The sequence below is a fragment of the Drosophila grimshawi genome, unplaced genomic scaffold (assembly GCF_018153295.1).
Source record: "Drosophila grimshawi isolate 15287-2541.00 unplaced genomic scaffold, ASM1815329v1 contig_311, whole genome shotgun sequence".
In the NCBI taxonomy this organism is placed as follows: domain Eukaryota; kingdom Metazoa; phylum Arthropoda; class Insecta; order Diptera; family Drosophilidae; genus Drosophila; species Drosophila grimshawi.
The window spans coordinates 23,099,624-23,116,051 of record NW_025063098.1 but is presented as its reverse complement, the minus strand read 5'-3'; the positions used below and the strand labels follow the sequence as shown (position 1 = coordinate 23,116,051).

General features: G+C 36.3%; 1 protein-coding gene across 5 annotated transcripts in view; it reads left to right on the top strand.

Moving 5' to 3' along the window:
* Positions 1 to 303: 303 nt before the first annotated feature.
* The window catches only part of LOC6568412 (sodium-coupled monocarboxylate transporter 1), a 35,188-nt gene continuing 19,063 nt past the window's right edge, over positions 304 to 16,428 (top strand). Inside the window, exons 1-3 of one of the 5 annotated variants that reach the window (XM_032740567.1) lie at positions 304 to 624; positions 1,898 to 2,086; positions 2,593 to 2,639. The gene's annotated coding sequence lies outside the window, so the exon portion shown is untranslated. Of the gene's footprint in view, positions 625 to 1,798; positions 2,087 to 2,592; positions 2,640 to 16,428 lie in introns of those variants that run through there. The other 4 variants (XM_032740568.1, XM_043215005.1, XM_043215004.1 and 1 more) reach the window with 4 other exon arrangements.

Here is a 16,428-nt window from a genome sequence, read left to right as displayed (position 1 = left end):
GCTGTTGTTCTCGTTGTGCTTATTAGCTGTTATTTTTGTTATTGTTGGCTTTGAATGTGCATCGTATTTGCCTTACCCATTGACACCGCAGTCCAGGCCCAGCCAAGCGGCAACACAGTCTTGACTTGGCCTGCAGATCGATGGCCCAAAAAACCGGCTTAGCAGCCAATTCATAAGCAGCACTACGCATATTTGCCTGTCTGGCTAAGATGTGCCGTCATTTATTGTACAATAAAATCTGACAGCTGCGACGTCCACGTCGCTGTCGCAGTCGCAATCGCAGTCGCGGTGAGCATCAGCGTCGCACGAACCTTCCGACAGCGACAACGTTAACGCAAAACGTAACAGCCTCTACTACTAGCCGCATCTGACAACGCAATATCGACGACAACGACGACGGCGACGGCGACCGCGAACGAGATCGAGCCAACAAAAGTGCCGCCTAAGAGGCAACCGTAGACGCCGATGACAACAAACCCGTCGTGGCACTCGCAGATGCAAGACGCAGCGCGCTTCAATCCAATCCGATCACAAAAGTGAAAATAGCAATTCAATTTAAAGACCAAAGCAAACAAATACGGAATACACAAAACTGTTCGAAAATTCGCGTATATCGTGCAAAATGTAAATACAATTATTCAATTAAAATTCAACAGGCATATGTGTCAAAGAGTGTAGAGATTGAACACTTTAAGATCACGCTATCTATTGAGTATATTCGATTCGATCTCAGCGCCGAAAATATATTGACCAAACGGATTAAACAAAGTGTCATTGAACAAGCGTGGGCCGAACAAATTTCATGGCCTCTTGTAGGGCTAATTGCACATGTTCCACCCTGAGACGTGACAGACATTTCAAAAACAAAGGTCGCCCCCTAGACAACCCAACACTTGGGCCTCGGAAAAGTTGGCCCAACTAAAAAAATAATGATTTTGTAAAAATGTGTGCTTAAAATAATAAAACTTAAAAAAACACACACACTCACATACAGTTGAAAATGTTGTCTTAAACAAAATGCCTAATCAAATCTTTCTAATAAAATTTGTGACGAGGGTCGAACATTAAGTTATGTTCGCCTGAACATCGAATATCTAAAAATAGGAATAAATATCTTTACCATAAAAAATGCAAATCGAAATAATATCTTTGTGTCCATCTGGCATTTAATCATTTACTTGTAAATTAAAAATGTAAATGTTTTTTTTGTTATGGTTTCAAATAAATACCAACCGTTTTTCAGAATTCTCAAAAACAAAATATATGTGAAAGAAATCAAAGAAACGGAATTTCATTCTGTGACTAACAAACAATAATAGATTAGCTACGTCTATTAACAATGCAAAACGTGTTTGAAAAATTTCATAATATTTTTAATCATTTTATGCTCAGCATTTGTAGATTATTGTTTTTTAACTAAATATGTCACTTGAACGTTTTGAACAGGTTTAAAGCTATTAATATCGTTAACGTTAACGTTACATTCTATTTTATGAACTTAACCATGCACTAAAATATAAATGCGTAGACCACGTCGAAATGTTGTTGTCGTAACAGGTTCACAAAGTCAACCTGTGTGTTTTGTTCCGGTCTAGCGTGTGCGAAAGAGCGAGAGAGCTGCACATTTGTTTACAACGGCGATGCGTATAACAATTTGGAAAACAGTCCGTTAAATTAATAATAACACACAGCACAGCAACAACAGCAACAGCAATGTCTGTCAATTGTTTAGGGCGTTGCTATGGGACTGTTTCCGCAAATTATTATTACTTGTTTAGTCTATCCGCAATCGCATTAGCATCAGTTTTCGGTCGCACAATTGCGGAGCAAATAGCGAAAATTAATTAGTGACATTATAAATCGCGTATAAGCATTTTCGTGGCAAATCATTTTACAGTCAGTCGCTCACAAGCGCGACCAGTGCGCACAAAAGGGAAAAGACCCAACAAAAATAAATAAATAAATAAATAAAATAGAAACAGAAACAGGAACCGAAAACGTATTCAAAATCAAAAAAAAATCATCGAAATCCTCAACGACGCCGGTCACAGCGACACCAAATCACAAGCCGGTCACGTGATCAGAGGTGGGTAATATAGTTGGCCCCCCAGTTTTGCCTGCCTCAGTGGTATCTGCAGGGCCAGTCATAGACTTTGCACCTGTCCAATAATTTGCGGTCATACAACGCTGTCTGTTTCTTGTGTGTGCTCTTTGTGCTTTGTGTTTATCACTTGTGCATTTGTGACTTGCAACAAAGAACGCAGACGATGATGTGCGGTGTGGTTGACGTGCCGCGTCTGGCGGCCATTGGCACAGGAAATCATTGCTATATAGATGCATTCATTCACAATTGGGCATACAGCCAAAACAGCTCTTTTAAACACATAATATATACTATATTGTAAATATATAGTAAATGCAAATACATCAATTTTGTTCAATTTTTGCCGACTGGTGAAATTAAAAATGTATTTTTAGATAACTCACAAAAAAAATAAGTGCCTGACCATATTTTTTTGTGTCGTGCTAATTGATCAATCAAATATACTTTTATTTAACTGCATCTTCTTCTACTTTCGGTGGGCTCGTCAGACTCGATAAACGGATTTGTGTTAATTTGAAACCGAAATCGATTGAGGGTAAGTGTGAATTGATGATGATGAGATGTCACAGGCGAAACTATTGCGAGACCACTCAGTGCCAAGTGCTAACTAAGATGAATCATTTAACATGCGACACATTTTGGAAAATACTATATATTTAATCATGATACCCTTTTGCCGGCCAAGGTGGCGGGGGGAACGGTTACGGCAACTGATGCTAAGCATTAAACATTTTGCAATGCATTTGTCATGCAATTTTAATCGCAATTGCATTTTTAATTTTCCGCTGCCACCTGACGCTGACATTTTCTGTTCACTATTCCATTTTCGCTTCTCTTGTACTCCTTGGCGAAGGAAAAGAAAAATGTGCGCAACTATAACAAAGAGAAAAAGAAGAATAATGAATAAAAAAGAGTAATAGAAGCAAATAAATATTAAATGCAATACACTCAATTCACACGCACACACACAAGAGGTACCCACAGCAACAGGCAACAGGCAACCAGACAGTCAGAGTGGAAAAACAGAACAAAGCAGCCCAGAAACTGAAGCTACAAAGCAAAGGGGGGGGTGTGCGAAGAGATTGGAGCTCGTGACTGGCGGGCTACTAACACATTGACATAGAGCAAATGCAGTAGATGCGACTTGGGCGACAGGATGCATTTGCATAAATCTACATTTTAACTATTTTTATGTTTGCCCGCAAAGGCGTTCGTTCGTTGGCCCAGAAGCACTGCAGCATCAAACTAGGACAACTTAGTATATATAGATGTTATATATATGTATATATATATATGTATATTCTATACAAGCACGCAATATAGTATGCAACGAATTCATTTTCTTATGCAACTTCCAACTCGCATTTAAGTTAAAGCTAATGAGCCGCATCAATTATAAAGCCGCCGATGTCAAACTATCTGACATTGACCAATTAAACTTGGGTGCCCAACACTGTCACCCTGTCAGGTTGTCAAGCCGGGATTAACCTTTTACAAATATGACAGCATCCACAAGAACAGCAACCGCGACATGCGACCACAGCATACAACACACACACACACACACACATAGTATAAATATTTATTGGCATTGAATTCACACAATATATTAAATATTGATATACTCATACACATTGTGGCAGTTTGTTTTTAATTAACAACTGATTGTATTTATTTTACCTTAAGCCCATGAAAATAACCAACAAAAAGTTATTAAAAACTTTGTGTAAATACTATGAACATTTTCTGATTTTTGCCCAGAATAATATTTACTCCATATCCAACAAGTTTCATAACGATGGAATATATGGGACGTAAGCATGCCTCTATATTCAGCGTTTGAAATTAGCTTATAAGTGAGTTGAAAGAATTCCAAAATTTGTAGGCGGTAATCACAAAACATTATTTAATAGGCATTAAGCAACATCTAATGAATAATGAATGGTTATAACAAATTGATTGTATGTTTATAGCATATAAATAAGTTCAATTCCTTTTTGTTGTCGCAACCATTTGAAAATGGGAAAAAGTTGTCAGAGAAGCGCTCGCGTTTTCGTAGGTAGCCACTTTGCGTGTTGGTTTTTTAATAACTACAATTTGCTAAGTACTCAATTTGCATGGCACTCCAAACACTGCGAATATTGGCAGCAACAAAACAAGCCACAACACAAAAAACAACAATAACAACAAGCCCACGTGCCCAAAGTGTTCGCGTGACAAACATTCAGTTTAGTGCGAATATTTGTCGGACTTGTTCTTCGTTTTTCTATTTTCTCGCTGTCAATGTCTTGATTTACTCGGTTTTTACTCGATTTACTCGAAAGCGTTTCAGTATTAACACCTACTAAGTGTTCTGCTATATTGGTCAAGTATATTATTGTTGTTATTTTTAATTTTGTTTACAAATGCCGATTCAGTCTCCATCGTAGCACATCGAATAATTGACAATAAAAACTTACTAAAAGGTGTTAAAAAAAAAAAAGAATCTGCTGCATCACAATAACAATCGTTTTCGAGACACTTAACTTTTAGCAGCAATAATGACGGTGAGGTTGATGAATTGTTAATCACATGATGCGGTTTGAAGTGTCATAAAACCAAACTAGTTTCAAAAATGTTCATTAGTATGATGGCCCAATGCTAACCACTGCTGACTAATCAATGGCAAATCGCTAAATCTAAAGTTCAATGACTGGGCAAAGAGTTCGCTTACCCGACGGATAACTGATTGATTGCTTATGACCCAAATTACATTTCGAATCGATTTGGGCAAATAGCAGCGCATTTAGAGCTAGCATGCAAACAGAAATCGAATTACAATCGAACAAACAACTATGCAACGGCTGCAGCCACAAACATGCAACATGCACGTTGCCAGCAATTATCAATGAAATCCAATAAAAACAAATTTACAAGCTAAATGCTGTGTTCTGTGCTGCATTTGCATTGGGGCAATGAACTATGCAACACACATTTTGCCCACACACACACACACACACAAACAACACAAAAAGGGCGTCTTCGCAGGGATTGCAATTTAACGTTTTTCATTTGAGTTGCTACAACAACAACAACAATAACCAAGAAATACCAAAGTCCAAAATTAAAAAAATCGGCTTGCACAGTAACCTGACCTGCGGCAAGTTCTGACCAGAACACGCCCCTACCTCCGACCTGGTGGCATGTCGACAGCAGTGATAAATACGACAACAACAGACAACAATCCAGAGACGTTCAAGGTGCATCTTCTGTTGTCGCCTGCCTCCTGCTCACCTCCCTGTCTGTGTGTTGTTCCCTGTCATTCCAATTGCATTTGGCCAAAGTTAAGCTCCAGTCATTTCGCTTAAGTGCTGGCCCAGTACACTTCCATCTCTGACGGTTTATCATGCACTGAGCCAAAAATATTTGTATAAACGATCTAGGTTGAAATCAATATTCTTTGCTTATTAAATATTGCTAAGAATTATTAAATAAGCTTTCCACTTCACTTAAAGCTTTGTAATTTGTTGTTTCTCCAATTACCATCATTATCAAATATGTGATATGTGATTTACATACATGATTTTAAAAACATAATACACATATTAAGATTGAATGGATTATAAAACTGTTAATTTAATTGAAAAGATTTTTCACAGTGCACACAGACGATGATAATTTATTGTTGTTGTTGCCTGCGCGTTGAATTATTCCATGCGCCTCTTGGGAGCCCCCTGGCAGTTAGTTAAAAGTTTTTTGAAGTCCAAGCCTGAAACGTGCATAAAATTGTACCGCGTTCTCTAATCATAAATTCGCCGCATGGCTTGCATTTTAATTGCGCTCTTTTAGTTTAATTATAAACGTATCTACATATGTTTTTTGGAGGGATGAGTCATCAGTTTAAAGAGCTTAAAGTGCCAATCGATCGACTTAAATTGAGGCACTCAAAGAATCAGATATTATGGGTTAACTGATGCAGCTAATGCGACTCAATATATTCTCATATCCTTAACAATTTTTCACACACAGAGAGCACTGACTCAAAAATGGTTCCCAGCGTGTATATTGAATATAAAATTGCACAAACTTTTGTCGCTTGTTTATGATTGGTGCAATCAGAGACTGTTGTTGTTGCTTTCGCTGTTGCTGTAATCTAAAGAAATGGCAAAGGGAAGCGTAGAAATTGTTGAAACCAAATCAGCCGAATGAAATCCATAACAAAGTAATCAATGAAGGCTGCAAGCAAGGAATGGCAAACAAGTCGGAAGCCAAAAAACAGTTTCTTGCGGCTGCAATTTGTTGGCCAACACGCCAAGCAGCCAAAAGAACCAGCCAGCCAAATCAAACAAGCAACTGGGACATCGACATTTCCCCAGCCCTGTCCGACTTTTCTGGCTTCCTTTTCGGCCTTAGCTTCTTCACATGCCACACTTTACTTCCCCTTGCTGGTTGGAGTGCGCCTTCTCAACAACAGCAACAGCAACGACAACAATGTTGTTGTTGGTTGCCTTGTAAAAAAGTTAGCCACCCAAAAAGACTCGCCTAGTTATCAGGCTCACATTGGCTTCCCTTTATTCGACTAGGAAGATTATTGCAACTTTTGTTGTAGTTGTTGTTGCTGTTGCCATTATTGCTGCCGGCAAACTAATTGAATTGCTTGTTACTAACACACAGCCACAAACGCCGATTGTTAGTTCCATAACAACGAATTTTTTCTACTGCCACAAGCCGATAAAGGGTAAATTTTTGATAGGCAGATAATTGGCATATTTAAGCAGACAAAAGAAAAGCATATGTTAACTAATCAAATATCATAAATTACTCACTTAACAAGAGTAGTAGTTTCAATGGAAGCACATCTATGTGTAAACGGCATTCTCTTAGTCGGCTAACCAGACCTTTGTGACATGGCATCACTTGTAGTCTGCAGTTGACATTTTTGAGCGAGAGTTAATTTCAAGAATCCGCGCACGTGGCGTATGTGTAATATGCAGCACACTATATCCATGTTTGGAGCTTGCATTTAGGATTTTGATAAAGTAGTTTGTACGTTTTGCTTATGTTGCATTTAAAATCTGTTGAAAACACACAGCTGTGGGGGCCTGCATAATGCCTTGCTGCTGTTGCTGCCTCTGACTGAACTCAAGTGCAGCGTTGTCGTCGACACGAGGGCAACGCCTTGAAGCAGGCACAGCACGCAACATTCTCATAAAAATTAGAGCCTGCCCCGAGTTGAGTTGAGTCGACTCGAGCTAAGTTAAGTCGGGGCTCAAGTGTGCGGCCTGAGACGAGTGCATGTTGCATGCAACAATGCTATTTATGAACTCAACGAGGATGCCACTCCCTTCGCAGACTGTGTATGCAGTCAACATGCGCCATAAATTGCAGCAGATAAATTTCATTCTCGGATTTCGTTTTGCTTTTGCCACTACGAGCGACTCGCATTGCTGGGCCATGTCTGCCCTTTGGTCGGCAAAGAAAAATATTATTTAACATACCCTCACAATAAGTTACTTAACCAAACTGTTTATAACGCCAGAAAAAATATTTTTTAAAAAAACTTATTCTAAATACAACATTTAAATGTATGAAATAATGTAAATTATGTATAGAAGTTAAACTAGATAAAGTATAATAAAGAAATTAATTGATAATATTTATAATTAAAAAGTAGAGTTTGCTTAACTCTAGCTTTGGTTTAATATTTAACAATAATTTAAATAACATTCGTAGTTGATATCGTCCTCGCATAGCAAATTTCATTCACACAACTTACACTCTATGACTTGTCTGTGCAAATTCCACAACTTGCACAAGTTTATTGTAGAATAAAGTATTTAAACTGGAGTGTGTAAGAATTGTGCTTTCTTCGTGTTTCGCAGAATGGATTAAAATCGTGTTCATGCTCCCACGTCAGCCAGTCCAACCGCACACAGCACACAGTTTCCCATTTTATTTATGTCAATCCGTGTGCAGTACTTGTTGGCAGTTTGCTCCTTGGCAGCGAAACTTGGTCGGGCAGTAGGCCCGGTGAACGCATACTCTCTATATACACAAAATAAATAATCAGCTGGCAGTGATAGCAAAGGGGCACGCCCTCGTCCTGAAACTACAGCTCCCCTGGGTGATTTCCCATGGGTCGGTGATGAAAACAACATCAACAACAAAAACAGAAACAAAATTCAACTCGCTTCGTTGCTGCACAGTTTCACTGCTGTTATTGTTGTAATTTAATTATTTATATGATTTTTTTTTAATTTGCGTTTTAAATGCCACTGATAGTTGTAATTTGCTGCTGCGCTGTAATTTATTTATTTTCTTTGTGGAACTGTGCATTTTTAATGCATTTAAATTAATTACATTCTTAATGTGACCATAATCCCTGCCATGCGTTAAATGACTTTTGTATTTTTTATAAGGGCGCTGATTAATTTTATTTGGTTTAAGCCACTTTCAATGCCGAGCTAAATCAATATTTTAATGAGATTTTCAGCCTTGTCAAAATGATTATGCAAGGAACATGTTCCCCCTTCCGAAGCAAAGCAAATACTACTAACTATTGGATTGTTAAACACTCTGCCAACCTCTCCTTTGTAATGTGCTCTGATATTTTAAATACTTTTTCAGGTTTTACGCAGATTAAATCTGAATAACATTTAAATATAGCAATAAAATACACGGTTCATTACATTTATAAATTATATCTCTCAAGATGGGCCAATTAAAACAAAAATAAAAATAATTAAAAACAAACGGAAAATTACAATTTCATATAGTTCGCATTGTCAATTGGAACAGCAAGAAGGACACGTGGGCCGGGTTAACGCACAGAGGGTTTTGGTCTTGCCCCAGCTTGAGCCACAATAAAATTCTGTAGCAATTACCAATTTTTCTGCTGTTGCTCTTGGCCACATTTGCAACACGCATTTAATTGCTTGTCGGTGCGGCATATAGTAGTAGCTGTTCCTTTTATTACTGTTGCTGTTGTCATTATTATTGTGGCTGGGGCATTTAATTTTCTGAACAGCGTGCGCCTGTCACAATAAAAATCAGTCAAGTGCAATTATACTCCAGTAAATGCATCAACACAACTGCACAGTGGAACAAATTCAAGGCTAACAGTAATTTTTTTATATATCGGCACGAATTGCAGAAATCACTAAAGGTTTGCCGCTTTTTATAGCCTCCGAGCCCATAAAGTAAATATATTCTTAATCATAACCGACTAATATATTCTATATTTGAGAGCTGGATTCAGGGTATATCGCAGTCAAGCTCACTCAACTACAGCATTCATATCTATTTTGTATTTTAGTCATTAAAAATTGGTAGAAGCAAAAGAATCACATATCGATCTGCAAATGCAAAACAATCCCTCTTGAATTCTGTAAACACCATAAATAGCTTAACTATCGTCGGGGTAGTGAAATATTGCCACTGTGCAACGGCGGCTGCTCGCATTTCGTTAGCTTCGACCATGCCTGGGGTTCCGTTCGAGTTTGCGGTCATTGGCGTGGCATTGCACCACCAGCCGCAGTGGCAGTGGCAGTGGCAGTGGCAATGGCAATGGCAGTGGCTGTCAGTGGTTAGCCGTTGCAATGAGTATGGTGTATAGCATTTTCGACAGATCTACATGTATGCCCAGAAATTGCGCACAGATACCACGTAACAAGAAACACGAAAATTCAATTTGTTGATAAAATAAAAAAAAAAAACAAACAAGAAATCGGTTGAATTTGAAAGCCCTTCAAGGCTCTGCTTATGTATATTGCGGTTCAATTCATACAAAACGAAGACTTCTTCCAGTGAAGCCGCTATCGCACAAATGGATGTTACTTTGATTGTACATAACGACAAAAGTTAAAAGATTCCCACTGTATTATTTTCTTTGAAAAACAATGACTTTTTGTTCATAACCATTAAGAACAAAAAGTTTTGTACTTGCTTAGGTAGCCAACATTTTATAGTTTGAGCAGCAATTAGTCAATCAATTTGTTTTAATTATAGTGTTTTGCTTCAAAAATTAGTAATTACAATCAGAACTAATTAAATCAATTAAATAAAACAATTTCCAAGAAATTGTTTACAGTTGCCAGACAAACATCAATCTTTGATTATTCAAGTATGTGAATAACTTTGGCCATTAAACTATTTTGAGTTTTGTCAAGTCTTTAAAAGTGGTGATATTTTTGTACTTTTACATAAAAACATTTGTTGTTAAATTGTGGAAAAATTTGATCAGTAAACAAGGGTAAGGTGCAATTGAACAAACAAGCTAGTATTTAATTTGAACTAGCAGTAAACAAATGCTTTTAACGATTCACGTCATGAGTGTGAACATTTGTTATTGTACTTTTATCTAAAACATTTAATTATACATACTTGAGTGAAACATTTTACACGAGAAAACACACAGGTGACTGATTATTTGTATTTGTTGAACAGGTTGGGTGCCAAAGGCCTTGAGACAGCCATCATTATATCATTTTGTGATTTGCTTAATTTCTATTTGAAAGATATCAAATGAAGTGCATTTTAAATAAATAGTCTATGTATACAAATTGACATCCGCTGTTGGATCTGATGTGAATGTCACGTTCGGCTCATATCTGAAGCTCAATTAACGATGCTCTTATCACGATATGATTGGCTTCATGAACACCCTTTATATAACCCAACTCATTCCCAATACTTTGCACACAACAGTTATTTGATTGTTTAACTTCAAAGTTAATTAAATATGAAATGCAATCGCTGACAAGCATGCAAACCCAATTATTTATATTCGCTTGCACAAGAGTTGCATTATCAGGAAATTTGTGCTCAAATTTGTGCTCAAATTTGTGCTCAAATTTGTTCTTTTGACGTTCCCTTGTTGATTAGACAAATGCAAAGCGATAATAATGTCAAAAGTGCACACATACGATACGACTGACAATCACAATTCCCTTTGCTTGGATAAAGTTCTGTGTGGCTAATTAACCATTTGCAAATGACAGTAACAACAACAGTTAATATGCAAACAGTAAAAGCAAAGTTAACAATGGCAAATGCCAACGTCACAACAACATCTATTAGTCATTCACAAAAGCTGAAGCTCAACCCCCCCCCTTAGCACTGCGAGCTACTAAAATTTAATAAGCGACTTTGCTGAAAATTAGCATAAATGATTTAATTAAAGGTGAGAGCCAGTAGAGACCAAAATATAACAGAGAGAATCGCAGTCGCGACAAGCTGTCGCGTCTCCATGGGAGCTCAACTGCAGAGCTGCTAAAAAAGTCATGTGTTAATTTTTTAATGGGATTTCATAAATCTTTTAACGCTTGGCCCAAGCAGACCAGATTCGCGCCTCCCTATTCATTGAATAGGCGAAGCATTTGGTTTGCTGGTTGAGTGCATTTAAATTTACATAAAACATTTGCCGAAACCCATCCATTTTAACGCCTAATTTGTGTACGGTCAATATATGTGAACAAATAGTTAAGCATGGAATTAAAAATCAATTATGGCCAAAAACCATAACAAATGGCATAGTTTTATTATACCAAATACCTGCTGGATGCTTGTATTAATTGAATGTAATGTATTTTAAGCTAATAATTTATTCGTATAGCAAAATAAGTAAATACCTGTGATGAAAATGTTTGCTTTCTCTATATTTATATATACTAGATCAACATTAAAACCCAGGACTCGCTATACGTCCGCTCTACAAAATACTCGTCAGTTTGTATTTATTAAAAATGTCCATTTGATGTATAGTATTTTCGATTTAAGTACTTACAACTGACGAATTCATACTTGTTTTGCTTTTTAGTATTTTGATATTTTTAGCAGTATTTATTGCTTATTTCAATCACAAATTGATAAAAGCGACAGCTGCAAAATTAAATGCAAAAAACCATAATATTTTATACTGCTTCTGTTCGCCAATAAATGGAGGGCAAAAAGTGCGCACAATTGAACTCTGCTTGTTGCTCTTAATGTTGTTATGGCAAATAAATTGAAACCGCAACGAAACTATTACAATAAAAACATTTTCACAGTGCTTTCAAAGTGCACAATTGCTCAATAGTAAATTTATTTGTGTGGTTTTATGAAAATGTATACACAATCCGCTTTTGTTCTGACACCATGCCAGCCACCTCTTTTGCTCTGGCGATTATAAGAACATAAAAAACGAACCAAACTCAGCAAAAAAAAAAGCATTGCACATTTTTGCAGGCCTATAAATTTTTAATCATGATTTCAAATGCAGCATTTTTAAGTGGAATATAAATAGCTTAACAAATAAATAACTTTACCATTTATACAAATTAAATTAACTTAAATGCTATGAAAATATTTGTGGAGCTCGACAACTTAATGCCGCATTTAAATAACTAATTTTAATTTTTAATTCAAATTATAAATCCTATTTTTTAAATACATACATTAAAATTGGAATCTAATTAGCAACATCTAAGCTTGTCCAAGCTTTTATTCAAAATTGTTTCATTTGCACTTACAAATTGAAACTGAGTAATTCCTGTCCCATTTCAGATTAATGACAGCGGAAAGTTTTTGTATTCATAAATTTTTAACAAAAGCGTTAAGCTAACATTTGTGAATCGAACATGTGCGTTTTACTTCTGTGGATATTTATTGTGTTTATCTTATGCTCAGTTAAATTTTGGATTATTCAAATTAAATATTTACAGAGCTCTGGACAGGTGTCCAAACAGCTTTGGCGCTAGCTAACTCTTATTTTTTTTGCCAGGGGGTGTTGTGAGGAGGTGGTGGGCGTGTATGGTGACGAATGTCAGATGGGATAGTCAATGTGCTTCATGTTGCCGTCTTGTGACGCCTGCATCGCAACATCTGCTATCTTTTTGATAATATATATATTTTTTCGTTTGCTTTGTTGTGAAGCAGCTGGGAACAGCAGAACAAAGAGGCCTTTATTACTTGAAATCAAAAATTGCCAATGCAAAAACCTTTTAGCACAACGTAAATTTTAATAAATTCAAAACTTTGAGCTTAACCGTGAGTTGGGGCACAAGCTATATGTGTTACGTATACCGTGAACCGAAAATTGGCTTAGGCTGCTTAGGCAACAGGCCGGAGCAACACCAACAACAACAATAATTGGCATAATGGAAATTTATGAAGTTCCGCGCACAAAACGGAGCGTTTCACTTAAAATTATGAACTTGATATGCTCTGTTATCCACTTTTGTTGCAAATAAAATTATGACTCATTATTTCACTGTACACTCGAGTGTAACCCATAAATTATGCTATGTACATGCATTTATGTATTCATTTCTAAATTCCAGTGGATTATCAAATATTTCACATAACCCAGGCGAGCAGCAAATATTTCAAATGCATTTCGAATGAAAGTGGATTGCTAAATGATTGATAAATAAGTTAACATTTAGACTAATTCAGAGACGCTTTACAGGAATCTGTGAATACACAAATCCCTTTCCCTTCCTCAACAGTTAACAATTCTACACCGAATCTGATGCTTATGTACATTATAAATTCTGAGGTTACATGTAAATGACGCGGGATTAAAACATTTTGATGATGGTGACTGATACAATTCAATTCAATTCAATACTGAATTATAAAGAAACAGACCGTAAAGACTCAAGAAAAGTACACCTGCTGAAACCGGCAGAAGCTTACGAAATCATATTTGCTTACAAAATTTCAGCTCTATCTCAGCTCTATCATGACATATAAATAGGAACTGTAATTCCGATTATGTCATTTCAATTAAAATTTTTTACCGTCAAGTCGGCTTTTGAGTGCGCAAATTAAGTTTAAACAAAAACACGGATCAGACAACTCTTAATAACGTAAGTGCCCATACTTATACTAAAGCTATTGTAGGAAGTTCTTATTTATTCATTTCGGCAGCGAATCCGATATTTTTCCCCCTGTTTGAACAACTGAACTTGACGGCAGTTGTTTTATTTAGCGCACATGTGTCAAAGCCCCCCCCAAAAAAAATGAGTCGATTATTTTATACTTGTTTAAACAAATGATCTTAACGTAAAATCATTACACAATGTGATAAAAATAGCTTGAACCTCTCTTGCTCCTAAGTTCAATTTCATTTGCACAAGTTTCGTATATGAAAATTAGTTGTATAAACAGTTTAATTATGTTTTACAATTAATTTCATGGCTATGCACTTGTCAAAAGTGACATAATATGGCATTCATTATGTGATGATTAAAATAGGAAACATTCGTACGACCTTTATTCAATGAAAGTTGCTTAGGGTATTAACATATAGTTATAATATACTGTATTCAACCAGCTCCAGTTTTTATTTAGAGTGACAACTAATTGGGGAAAAAATCATAAAAGCTTTGATAATTTAATTCTCTGCTCTACATCTAATTTAAATAGGTTAACGAGCACCGATATTTGATATCATGACATGCATAGCATGCTTTCAGCCAATTCTAAATTCTCAAGAGTGGCCTAAGATATTTCCTTGAAATAAACTAATTTAACCCTAACCAACAAGTAAATAATTAGCTTGATTTTAACAGCATTCAGAGCATATAAAAAATAAATGGAAAAAATGCAATGCTTAGATTCGACAGATATTATCACATGACTATTATTGAGTTACTGACAAACAAAAGTATGAATACGTTTTGGTGCTACTATTTTAGGTAAATCAAATAAATGGTGTTTATATTAGTGCAAGTGTTTTCCTGTTTTGTTTATTTGGGTGCGCCCGTGTCAAGTTTTTGAAAAGTTGACAGACAAGCGTCTTAATGAGTGAATAACTATTACAGCGTCGACAATCTGAAGTCTATGCAAATTAACTGACTTGCTCGAAACTTCATTAAAGTTCGTTACGTATGCGAACGACCTTCGACCCAAAGGCTTCCAGTTATTAAAATGTGAAGCCAACAGCAGCAGCAGAAGCTGAAGCAGAAGCTGTAGCAAACATTGCTGGCGACAACATCCAGCAACATCTATTTGGCTAATAAATGATGTCGCCCCAAACGGGAACTGAGAACAGCAACAACAACCATCTCTTCCACTCCAAGGAGTCGCCATGTGAACACAGAAACCCAAAAGTCCAGCATAGTTGCTGCTGTTGCTGTCACTGTTGCGACTGTCAATCAAGACGTGCAACATTTTTAGCATAAACACAAAGTGACTTTATTGTTGTTGCTACACACAGCACAGGCTGCCATTTTCAAAGTTTGCTGTTGCTGTTGTTGTGTTTTGTTGTGTGTTGTCGTGTAATTCCTGTTACGCTTTACCAAGTTATTAAGTGAGTTTGTTGCTGTTGTAATTGTTGGCGCTGCTGCTGTTGCAACATAATCTTCTGATTATGACAAGTTGCTTGAATTTTGCTGCTGTCCGAAGCGTAATGCAAATTACACTTAATAACTTTATACCGAGTGTGTTTGTGTGTGAGTGCCTCTGCAACAGGCAAGTTGCCTACTTTTAGGCCATCTAAATGGATGGGTGAAATTAAATTATGTTTTGTGAGCGCTACACTTGAATTTCCCACAACAGTTTTGCCAATTAGCGGATGGAATGCTTGAAATATCACACTTGCTGCCAACTGTTGCACTCCACTGTTGACTGAATGCCATTAATGTCGGCAACTAATTACCTTTCATTATAAATTGAATTGGAAACGAACATAAATTTGTGCAACTGCTACACGCAAATGCCTCACCTGTCAAGCACGACATGTACGCGATTTTAATCGTTTGGTAAGATACCCTGCAGTTGAAAAAAGGTTGGCCATACTCAATCAGTACATAATACATACAATTATTGTATATGTTTGAAAATACCTTATCGAATTTGTTGTATTAATAATATATAATATTTTAAATTCCAAATATTATATAATATGAAATAATAATATTTTATTTTTGAAAATGGAAAAGGGTTTTTAAAATTTAAATATTTAGTAGAAAAAAAATGTATCTTTTTATTTTTGTATTATTCAATTTAAAGACATTCAAAATAATAATTATGTAAAAAATTCTAAAACTGCAATCACCAAAAGTACAGGGTATTCTCACGTCCAGTAATCCCAAACAGACTTATTATTTTTTTTCACAAGCATTTGGTGTAATGATGATTTCAGGTGACACACAAAGTGTCAATGAAATTGACGTACATATGGCTAATTGCAACCTTTTTTCCGCCAATTACGCTCGAATCAGAGGAATGTGGTAAACGAGAAAGCGGCGCCAACATAAATATAAATATAAATATAAATACACTCATCAAACACTTTGACGACAATAATTGTATTTGATAGTGTTTATTTATTTGTTCACCCAGTTTGTTTATCTGTCGCC